We start from the raw sequence: 12,630 nt of genomic DNA on the forward strand, positions 1-12,630 counted from the left end.
AAGGAACCATGCTGATTTATATTTTTTATTGTTTGTTTCATTTGCTCTTATAAGTAAATATTTGTTTTTGTTTTGTTTTGTAATGACTTGTGAATTTCTCTTGCTTAGCATAATATAAAATATTTGCAAAATGTGAATGTAGTGTTAAGTTTTTGTTGGTGTGTGTAGAAGACTAGGCCATTTTTATAGATCATCATGCCCTGTGTGGTAGCTTTTTCTGGCTAATCATGTTTTCTGTTGTTGGACGGGACAACTGCTCATATGGCTCAGAGCAGTTTCACAAGTAGAAATCCTTCTTTGTGAAACACAGCTCTATATGACCAATGTTTTATACTTACTATTCCCATTCTGGCAGATGGCACAGGATTTTGTCAACTTGGGATAAACTAGAGTCATCTGAGGAGAACTTGTCTGAAAAAGTGCCCAGCTCAGGTATGAGTGAGCAAACTCCAAGGGAGCAGGCCTGAGCCAGCAACCTCTGTGAAACCAGGCCCGAGCCAGTGACAACATCTACAGGAGCAGGTCCAAGCAAGTGACCTCCATGGGAGCAGGTCTAATCAGTGACCTTCATGGGACTAGGTCCAGGCCAGTGACCTCCACCTGAGCAGGCCTGAACTGGGGACCTCTGCAGAAGAAGGCCCAAGCCAGTGACCCCTGCCAGAACAGTCCCAAGGGAGCAACCTCCACTAGAGTACGCCTAAGCCAGCAACCTGCTTGAGAGCAGGCCTGAGCCAACCTCCTCTTCAGGACAAAGCCTGAGACAGCAACCTTTGAGGGAGCAGGCCCAAGCTGGTGACAATCACAAGAGCAGGATAAGGCAAGTGACCTATGTGGGAGCAGGCCCAAATGACCACTGGGATTGCAGAATGACCTCTGGGAATACTGAGAAACCTCCAGAAATGCATAGTGACTCCTGCTTGACTGGAACCATGGCTTCAAAACTGCCACAAGGAGCAAACATCTAAGCCTTGGATCAACTAGCACCTGGAAGAGTGATCACCAGAGACATAGCCCCAACTACACCAAACAGAGGAAAAGACAGAGAAGGTAAGAACATATTCAACACCAGAAAGAGCAACAAATTTATAGGATACAATGAAAGCAGTGTCATGAAGAAAATTCATTGCACTAAATGCCTACAAAAAGAAGCTGGAAAAATACCATACCAGTGAATTAACAGAAAATTTGTAAACTCTAGAGCAAAAAGAAACAAACTCACCTAAAACAACTAGATGGCAGGAAATGGTCAAATTGAGAGCCAAAAATCAGCAAAATACAACAAAGAAAACAATACAAACATCAGTGAGACAAAGATTTGGTTCTTCAAGAAAATCAACAAAATAGAAAAAAAAACTTTTATTCAAACTAACAAAAGGTCAAAGAGAAAATGTCCAAATTAACAAAATCAGAAATGAAAAAGGGGACATAAAATGGAGGAAATTCAGAGAATCATCAGGTCATATTTCAGAAGCCTGTACTCCTCAAAATTGGAAAACATAAAGAAAATGGAAAGTTTTCTGGATAAATATCATTTATAAAATTAAATCAAGATCAGAAAAGAAAATTAAATAGAGCTATAACTGCTAATGAAATAGAAACAGTCATCAAAAGTCTCTCAACCAAAAAACGCCCAAGGCAAGGTAGTTTCAGCATAGAATACTACAAAATTTTCGAAGAAGAACTAACATAAATACTCCTCAAATTGGTTCATAAAATAGAAACAGAATTAACACTGCCAAGCAATTTTATGAGATTATAATTACCCTGATACACAAACCACACAAAGATATCACTAAGAAAGAGAATTTACAGACCAATCTCACTAATAAAATTGATGCAAAAATATTTAATAAAATACTGGCAAACCAAATCCAAGAACACATTAAAAAATCATGTACCATGATCAAATGGGCTTCATTCCAGAGATACAGTGATGATTCAACAGACAAAAATCTGTCAATGTAGTCTACCATATAAACAAATGCAAAAAAATCCCCATGATCATCTTATTAAATACTGAAAAAGCCTTAGACAAAATACAACATCCCTTCATGATAAAAGTCTTGGAGAGATCAGGGATAGAAGAACATTCTAAAAATATTGACAGTAATACACAGCAAGTCAACAGCCAACATCAAACTTAATGGAAAGAAACTAAAAGCAATCCCACTGAATTCAGGAATAAGAAAAGGTGTCAACTCTCTCCAAAACATCCAATATAGTTCTTGAGGTTCTATCTAGAACAATAAGACAACAAAAGGAGATCAAGGGGATAGAAATCAGAAAAGAAGAAGTCAAACTCTCACTATATGCCGATGATGATAGTTTACATAAGTGACCCAAAGAATTCTACCAAGTCAATTCTACAACTCATAAATGTATATAATAATGTTGCAGGATACAAGATTAACTAAAAAAATCAGTATCTCTCATTTATATAGATGATAAATGTGTTGAGAAAGAAATCAGAGAAAGACCACCCTTTTCAATAGACACAAATAACATAAAATATCTTGGGGTAACACTAAATAAACGAGTGGAAGATTTATATAACAAGAACTTTAAATCTTTGAAGAAAAAATTTAAGATTACATCAGAAAATGGAAAGATCCCACATGCTCTTGGGCATGTAAAAGTAGCTTCATAAAATGGCAATCTTATCAAAAGCAGTTTATGAATTCCATGCAATTCACATCAAAATCCCATCAAAATTTTTTCACAAACATTGAAAGACTAACACTAAGCTCCATATGGAAATACAAAAAAACACTAGGAGAGCCAAAACAATCTTGTACAATAAGGAAACTTCAGAAGGCACTACCATCCCTGACTTTTTCCTCTACTAAAAACCTACAGTACTGAAAACAGCCTGGTATTGGCATAAAAACAGACAGGAGGACTGATGGAATGAATAGAAGACCAAGATTTCAAAAATACACACACATAAAAACACCTGAATTTTGATAAAAAAGCAAACAATATAAAATGGAAAACAGAAAGCATATTCAACAAATGGTGCTAGCATAACTATAAATCAACCTGTAGAAGAATGAAAGAAGAACAATATCTATCCCTATGCACAAAACTCAAATCCAAATAGATCAAAGACCTCAACATAAAACCAACCACACTGAACCTCATACAAGAGAAAGTGGGAAGTACACTTGAAAACATTGGCACAGGAGACTACTTCCTAAATATAACCCAAGTAGCATAAACACTGAAGAAACAATAAATGGGATGCCCTGAAACGGAGACACTTCTGTAAACAAGTTGGTCAACAAGACAGAATGGCAACTTACAGAATGAGAAAAGATCTTCAATAATCCCACATCAGACAGTGGGCTGTTCTCTAAAATAAAACAATAAAGAACTCCCGAAGTTTATTATTAAAAGAACAAATAATCCAACAAAAATGGGGTGCAGACATGAACAGAGAACATTCAGCAGAGGAATCTCAAATGGCCAAAAGACACTTAAGAAATTGGATGATGGGAGATGGCAGAAGTGGAGGGGGTAGGAAGGAAGGGTTGTAGAGAAAAATATATAGCTAAAACAATTTAAAAAAAAAGAAAATGCCTTTGTCATATTGGACTGTGGTGAAGTCTTCGGGTGATTAATGATTGATATGCAATGACAGAATCCACTGTTAGTTGTGCCATACTCAGCAAGTAATACTAGGGTATATAAAAGAACAAGTTGAATGAGCTATGAAAATAAGCAAGTAAGCACTATTATTCTATGACCTTTGGTTTCTACCTTCAGGTGCCTGCCTCTAGTTTTTACCAAAAGTTCATTCGCTGATGGACTGTGACCCAGGGTTTACAAGATAAAATAAACCTTCCCCTAATTTGGTTTTACATCAACAGAGAAATATAACTAGGACATTAATTAATGGAAGCCAATGTTTAGAAAATATGAACAAAAGACATGATCAAAAATACCATATTGAGTATAGTTGATATATATTAATAAAAATAAATTAAATAAATCTTTATCAGAAGTCTTCAGACTTCTGAAGATGTTCTCATGTGCTTATTCATTTCCCAGCCAACCAGAACCAGAACCAGAATAATCATACAGAAGCTTTATTAATTGCAATACTACTTGGCCTATTAGCTTAGGCTTCTCATTAACTAATTCTTACATATTAAATTCACTGTTTTCTAATAGTTTTTATTTTACCATGAGGCTATGGGTTCTGCCTGGTGATTCATGTCTCTATCCATTCACAGCTACATGGCCTCTCGTCAACTCTGCCTACTTTTCACCTCTATCCTTGCTTGGAATTCCCACCTTGCTATATTCTACCCAGCCATAGCCCTAAAAAGCTTCTATATTAAGCAATACAAAACAAACAAACAAACAAAAAACAAAAAAACATTCACAGCATACAAAGCAGAGTCCCACACCACCTCCCCATTTCTGTCTAAATAAAAAGAAAGGTTTTAACTTTAACATAGTAAAATTATATATAGCAAAGCAGGTGTCAAAGAAGAATTACAGTTACAATATTTATATCTACTTTATCTTTCATCATAACTAATTAAAACTATAATTATAACTATCTGTTCTTCAACACCATCAAAGACCCCAGAAGGATATAATATTACCTAAATTAACAAGGAGTGCATTATAAGAAACTTTTGAAACTCTAGAATTGACAGAGTTTTTGATGCCTAGACAGTCACCCACAGTTCCTCTGTAACATTGGGGGTGTCCATCTTCAGCCAAAAGGCCCATAGTATCTGGCAGACATTTCCATGAAGCAGGAAATTCCAAAGACAATTCTGCCCATACTGGCCATTTGTCAGTCACTTTCTTCTGTATCCTGCAGGATGTCTAGCAGACTCTCTCATGAAGCAGGAACCCTGAAGGACTGTCTCACCTTTCTTATGCAACTTCAGAAGTCATTTTTTCTGTGGGTCCTGCATGTTCAGTTCATCCAGCATACTATCAAGCATTCCAGGCAAGAGTAGTTTCTTGCTCAAATGATTAACAAACTCCATGAGGAGCCTCTTTGATACCCATCATCCTCTTGAAGTACATTGGTGATTACAGAAGCCGATTATTCTCATTGTCATGAAAAGCCCTAAGTTCTTAAAACATTTTAAATATCATATTCTGTTAGTCTTTGAAAGGTTTGAAAAATACCTGTTCACCTTAAATATATCTCTGTACATCTAGACAATGTATTCAACATGACTACAGTTTGACCATTAACTTGTATTTCTTAATTATACATTACAGTTGTAAATGAGCTGTACAAATGCAATACCTTAAACAAGAGCATATATATATATATATATATATATATATATATATATATAACAAAATTGACCTTAAATTCGTGTCAATAAAACAAGATCCATACCAATGCAAAGTATTCATCTCTGTAGGATATCCCTCTTTTTTTTTTTTTTTTTTTTTGGTTTTTCGAGACAGGGTTTCTCTGTGGCTTTGGAGCCTGTCCTGGAACTAGCTCTTGTAGACCAGGCTGGTCTCAAACTCAGAGAGATCCGCCTGCCTCTGCCTCCTGAGTGCTGGCATTAAAGGCGTGCGCCAACACCGCCCTGCAGGATATCCCTCTTTTATTATTTTTTTATTAAAAATTTCTACCTCCTCCCCACCTCCCATTTCCTTTCCCCTCCCCCCTCACCTCCCTCTCCCTCTCCAGTCCAAAGAGCAGTAATGGTTCCCCACCCTGTGGGAAGTCCAAGGTCCTCTCCCCTCCATCCAGGTCTAGGAAGGTGGGAATCCAAACAGGCTAGGTACCCCCAAAGCCAGTACATGCAGTGGGATCAAAACCCAGTGCCATTGTCCTTGGGTTCTCAGCAGCCCTCATTGTCAGCCATGTTCAGGGAGTCTTGTGTTATCCCATGCTTTTTCAGTCTCAGTTCATCTGGCTTTGGTGAGCTCCCATTAGATCACCCCACCATCTCAGTGGGTGGGTACACCCCTCACGGTCCTGATTCCTTGCTCATGTTCTCCCTCCTTATGCTCCTCAACTGGACCTTGGGAGCTCAGTCCAGTGCTCAAATATGGGACTCTGTCTCTGTCTCCATCCATTGCCAGATGAAGGTTCTATGGTGATATGTAAGACATTGGTCAGTATGGCTATAGGAAAGGGACATTTCAGGCTCCCTCTCCTCAGCTGCCCAAGGAACTAGCTGGGGATATCTCCCTGGACACCTAGGAACCCCTCTAGAGTCAAGTCTCTTGCCAACCCTAAAATGGCTCCCTTAATTAAGATATATACTTCCATGATCCCATATTGACCCTTCCTTTATCCCAACCATCCCATTCCACCGAGCTCTCCCCCTCCTCCCATTTACACTTTTCTTTCCCCATTTCCCCTTATCCCCATCGTACCCCATCCCCAAGTTCCCAATTTTTGCCCGGCAATCTTGTCTACTTCCAATATCCAGGAGGATAACTATATATTTTTCATTGGGTTCACCTTCTTATTTAGCTTCTCTAGGATCACGAATTATAGGCTCGATGTACTTTATTTATGGCTAGAAACCAATTATGAGTGAGTACATCCCATGTTCATCTTGGGCCTGGGTTACCTCACTGAGGATAGTGTTTTCTATTTCCATCCATTTGCATGCAAAATTCAAGATATTATTGTTTTTTTTACTGCTGAGTATTACTATAATATGTATATATTCCACTCTTCATCCATTCTTCCATTGAAGGACATCTAGGTTCTTTCCAGGTTCTGGCTATTACAAACAATGCTGCTATGAACATACTTGAACAAATGTTTTTGTAATATGATAGGGCATCTCTTGGGTATATTCCCAAGAGTGGATTTGTTGGGTCCTTGGGTAGGTTGAACCCGAATTTCCTGAGAAACTACCACACTGCTTTCCAAAGTGGTAGCACAAGTTTGCATTCCCACCAGCAATGGATGAGTGTACCCCTTACTCCACAACCTCTCCAGCAAAGGCTATTATTGGTGTTTTTGATTTTAGCCAATCTGACAGGTGTAAGATGGTATCTCAAAGTTGTTCTGATTTGAATTTCCATGATCGATAAGGAGGTTGGGCATGACCTTAAGTGTATTTTGGCCATTTGAAATTCTTCTGTTGAGAATTCTCTGTTCAGTTCAGTGCACTATTTTTTGATTTGGTTAATTAGCATTTTAAAGTCTAGTTTCTTGAGTTCTTTATATATTTTGGAGATCAGACCTTTGTCTGTTGTGAGCCTGGTGAAGATCTTCTCACAGTCAGTAGGTTGCCTTTTTGTCTTAGTGACAGTGTCCTTTGCTTTACAGAATCTTCTCAGTTTCAGGAGGTCCCATTTATTCAATATCTGTGCTGATGGGGTTATATGTAGGAAGTGGCCTCCTGTGCCAATATGTTGTAGAGTACTTTCCACTTTCTCTTCTATCAGGTTCATTGTGTTCAGATTGATATTGAGGTCTTTAATCCATTTGGACTTGAGTTTTGTGCATGGTGATAGATATGGATCTATTTTCATTCTTTTACAGTTTGACATCCAGTTATGCCAGCACCATTTGTTGAAGATGCTTTCTTTCTTCCATTGTGTACTTTTAGCTCCTTTATCAAGAATCAGGTGTTCATAGGTTTGTGGGTTAAAATCCGGGTCTTCTATATGATTCCATTGGTCGACTTCTCTGTTTGTGTGCCAGTACCAAGCTGTATTCAATACTGTAGCTCTGTAATAGAGTTTGAAGTCAGGGATGGTAATGCCTCCAGAAGTCCCTTTATTGTATAAGATTGTTTTGGCTATCCTGGGTTTCTTGTTTTTCCATAAAAAGTTGATTATTGTCCTCTCAAGATCTGTGAAGAATTTTGATGGGACCTTGATGGGGTTTGCCTAGAATCTATAGATTGCCTTTGGTAGAAATGCCATTTTTAGTATGTTGACCCTCGCAATCCAACAGCAAGGGAGATCCTTCCATTTTCTGGTATCCTTTTCAATTTCTTTCTTCAAAGACTTAAAGTTCTTGTCAAAAAGATCTTTCACTTCTTTGGTTAGAGTTACCCCCAAGATATTTATGCTATTTGTGGCTATTGTGAAAGGTGATGCTTCTCTGATTTCCCTCTCTGCTTCCTTATCCTTTGTGTATAGGAGGGCGACTGATGTTTTGGAGTTGATCTTGTATCCTGCCACGTTACTGAAGGAGTTTATCAGCCGTAGGAGATCTTTGGTGTAGTTTTTGGGGTCGCTTATGTACACTATGATATCATCTGCAAATAAGGAAATTTTAACTTCTTCCTTTCCAAATCGAATCCCCTCGATCTCCTTGTGTTGTCTTATTGCTATTGCTAGAACTTCAAGCACTATATTGAAGAGATAAGGAGAGAGTGGACAGCCTTGTTGTGTTGCTGAATATAGTGGGATAGCCTTGAGTTTCTCTCCATTTAATTTGATGTTAGCTGTCGGCTTGCTGTAAATAGCTTTTATTATATTTAGGAATGACCCTTATATCCCTAATCTCTCCAAGACCTTTATCATAAAAGGGTGCTGAATTTTGTCAAATGCTTTTTCTGCATCTAAGGAGATGACCATATGTTTTTTTCTCAGTTTATTTATATGATGTATTACATTGATAGATTTTCATATGTTGAAACAGCCCTGTATCTCTGGGATGAAGCCTATTTGATCATAGTGGATAATTTTTCTAATGTGTTCTTGGATTCGGTTTGCCAGCATTTTATTGAGAATATTTGTGTCAATGTTCATGAGTGAGATTGGCCTGTAATTCTCTTTCATGATTGAGTCTTTGTGTGGTTTAGGTATCAGGGTAACTGTAGCTTCATAGAAGGAATTTGGCAGTGACTCTTGTGTTTCTATATTAAGAAATACCTTAAGGAGTATAGGTATTAGGTCTTCTTGGAAGTTCTGGTAGAATTCTGCATTGAACTCATCTGGTCCTGGGCTCTTTTTGGTAGGGAGGTTTCTGATAACAGTTTCTAATTCTTCGCGACTAACAGGACTATTTAGAGCATTTACCTGGTCCTGGTTTAACTTTGGTATATGGTATTCATCTAAAAAACTGTCCATTTCTTTTAGATTTTCCAATTTTGTGGCATACAGGCTTTTGTAGTAAGATCTAATGATTCTCTGAATTTCCTCTGTGTTTGTGGTTATGTCCCCCTTTTCATTTCTGATCTTATTAATTTGCATGTTCTCCCTCTGCCGTTTGATTAGTTTGGCTAAGGGTTTGTCAATCTTGTTGACTTTCTCCAAGAACCAGCTTCTTGTTTCATTGATTCTTTGGATTGTTTTCTGTGTTTCTATTTTGTTGATTTCTGCCCTCAGTTTGATTATTTCCAGTCTTCTACTCCTCCTAGGGGAGTCTGCTTCTTTTTTTCCAGAGCTTTCAGGTGTGCTGTTAAGTCTCCAGTGAGTGCTTTCTCTGTTTTCTTTAAGTGGGCACTTAGTGCTATGAACTTTCATCTTAGCACTGCTTTCATAGTGTCCCATAGGTTTGAGTATGTTGTTTCTTTATTTTTATTAAATTCAAGAAAGACTTTATTTGTTTCTTTATTTCTTCCTTGACCCAGGTGTGGTTCAGTAGTTGACTGTTCAGTTTCCATGAGTTTGTGGGTTTTCTGGGGGGTAGCATTGTTGTTGATTTCTAATTTTAATCCATGGTGATCCGATAAGACACAGGTGGTTACTAATATTTTTTTGTAACTGTGGAAGTTTGCTTTGTTACCACGTATATGGTCAATTTTCGAAAAGGTTCCAGGAGCCACAGAGAAGTTATATTCTTTCCTATTTGGGTGGAGTGTTCTATAGATGTCTGTTAAGTCCATTTGGTTCATTACCTCCATTAAGTCTTTCAATTCTCTGTTAGGTTTCTGTCTGATTGACCTGTCCATTGGTGAGAGAGGAGTGTTGAAGTCTCCAACTATTAGTGTGTGTGGTTTGATTGCTGCCTTGTGTTCTATAAGTGTTTCTTTTACATATGTGGGAGCTTTTATATTAGGGGCATAGACATTCAGGATTGGGACTTCATTCTGAAGGATTTTTCCTCTTATGAGTATAAAGTGTCCCGTTCCATCTCTTCTGATTGATTTTAGTTTGAAGTCAACTTTGTTGGAAATTAGTATGGCCACACCGGCTTGTTTCTTAGGTCCATTTGCTTGATAAACCTTTTCCCAACCCTTACTCTGAGTAGGTGTCTGTCTTTGTGGTTGAGGTGTGTTTCTTGTAAACAGCAGAATGTTGGATCCTGTTTTCCTATCCAATCTCTTAGCCTGTGCCTTTTTATTGGTGAATTGAGTCCATTAATATTAAGTGATATTAATGACCAATGGTTGTTAACTCCGGTCATTTTTCTGTAGTAGAGTTTGTGTGTTTCCCTTCTTCTAGTTGTGCTGGTGAAGGGTCGCTAGATGCCTGAGTTATTGTGGGCATTGTTGGACTCCTTGGTTTGTGATTTTCCTTCTATTACTTTCTGCAAGGCTGGATTTGTGGCTACGTATTGTTTAAATCTGGTTTTGTCCTGGAATATCTTGTTTTCTCCATGAATGGTGAATGCAAGCTTTGCTTGGTATAGTAGTCTAGGCTTGCATCCATGTTCCCTTAGTGTCTGTAGCACATCTGTCCAAGCTCTTCTGGCTTTCATGGTTTCCATTGAGAAATCAGGTGTAGTTCTGATAGGTTTCCCTTTATATGTTACTTGACCTTTTTCCTTTACAGCTCTTAATATCTGTTCTTTATTCTGTATGTTTTGTGTTTTGATTATTATATGGCATGGGGATGCTTTCTTTTGATCTCGTCTATTTGGTGTTCTGTAGGTTTCTTGTACCTTCATAGGAACATCCTTCTTTAGATTGGGGAAGTTTTCTTCTATAATTTTGTTGAATATGTTTTCTGGGCCTTTGAATTGTAATGCTTCTCCTTCTTCTACCCCAATTATTCTTAGGTTTGGTCTTATCATGGTGTCCCAGATTTCCTGGATGTTTTGTGTGAAGAATTTGTTAGATTTGTTTAGTTCTTTAATCTGTGAATTTATTTCCTTTATATTATCTTCAGAGTCCAAGATTCTTTCTTCCTTCTCTTGTATTCGATTGGAAATACTTGTCTCTGAAGTTTCTGTTCATTTACTCAGAGTTTCCATTTCCAGTCTTCCCTCAGATTGTGTTTTCTTCATTACCTCCATTTCATTTATCAGGTCTTGTACTGTTTCCCTTACCTGTTTGATTGGTTTTTCTTGTTTTTCTTGGGTATCTTTGAGAGATTTATTTATTTCGTCTACCTTCTTGTTTGTAATCTCCATTTCTTTATGGCAGTTTTTTACCTCCTGTTTAAGGTCCTCTATTATTTTCATAAAGTACTGTTTAAGGTCGGTTTCTTCTATATCTTCTGGGGTAGGGTGTTCAATTCTTGTTGTTTTGGGATGTCTGGATTTTGATGATGTCATGTTGCCTTTCATGTTGTTGTAGGAGTTCTTGCATTGGCGCCTGCCCATCTCATCCTTCAAATGGAGCCAGGAGGCACTTGGTTTCCTAGACCAATCTTTGCTGTGACTGAATCTGGTTGGATCTCCCCAGTGCCAGAGGAGGACCTATTCCTTGCATCACAATCTGAAGAATTCCTCACTCCCTTGCAGGAATCCTCAGACCTGCCTGGAGGCCAGAGTCTGACCCCTTTGGGTGGATGGCCTTAATACAGGAGCAGGACACCTGAAAATACTAGGGAAGTCTTGGGAGAGGCAGGGACATGAGAAACAAAGACAAGCCTGCAGAGGGAGTGGGGGGAGGGGGTCTGTGCTCTCTTCCAGGGCAGGTTGCCCCAGGGTCGCACCCACTCACCAGTCCAGATGGAACTCCAGGGCACAGGATCAGGGATTCCTGGCAGCCCAGTGATGCCGCCTGGACAAAAGGGCCAAGGTGGGGGCAGGGCGGGATGGAATATCACACAGTGAACCTGACAGCACAATCTGAAGGAGCCCGCACCCCTCCGCAGGAATCCTCAGACATGCCTGGAGGCCAGAGTCTGACCCCTTTGGGTGGATGGCCTTAGTACAGGAGCAGGACACCTGAAAACACTAGGGAATTCTTGGGAGAGGCAGGGACATGAGAAACAAAGACAAGCCTGCAGAGGGAGCTGGGGGAGGGGGGTCTGTGCTCTCTTCCAGGGCAGGTTGCCCCAGGTTCCGCACTCATTCACCAGTCCAGATGGAACTCCAGGGCACAGGGTCAGGGATTCCAGGCAGCCCAGGGACACCGCCCGGACAAAAGGGCAGAAATTTGTTTCTTAAAAGAAGCTAAGCCACTTGGGCTGATAGGCTCCCCACATGAATGATAAACTAACAAGTAGGTAAATACAAGAATGAGAAAACTTCTTTTGAATGATTTGTCAGGTTGACAATATTACCACCATAGCAATATAAATTCTCTTTTCTGAGCTTGGTTGCATCTCAGAGGTTGTGGGTGGGTCCTTATGGCTGTAGATATCATACACTTAGGACACATATCTCACATAAAATAACTGGGTCTAAGATCCTAAATTTTCTTTCTTGTCACATCACAACCCTTTCTGTAGAAAATATTATTTATGATGCCCAGAAGGAGAAACAATGATACTCAGATGAAGCACCTATGACAATAGAAGCATTTCAAGATAAGCAAAATGGTACAA

This window comes from Arvicola amphibius, chromosome X (assembly GCF_903992535.2).
Source record: "Arvicola amphibius chromosome X, mArvAmp1.2, whole genome shotgun sequence".
Classification (NCBI taxonomy): Eukaryota; Metazoa; Chordata; class Mammalia; order Rodentia; family Cricetidae; genus Arvicola; species Arvicola amphibius.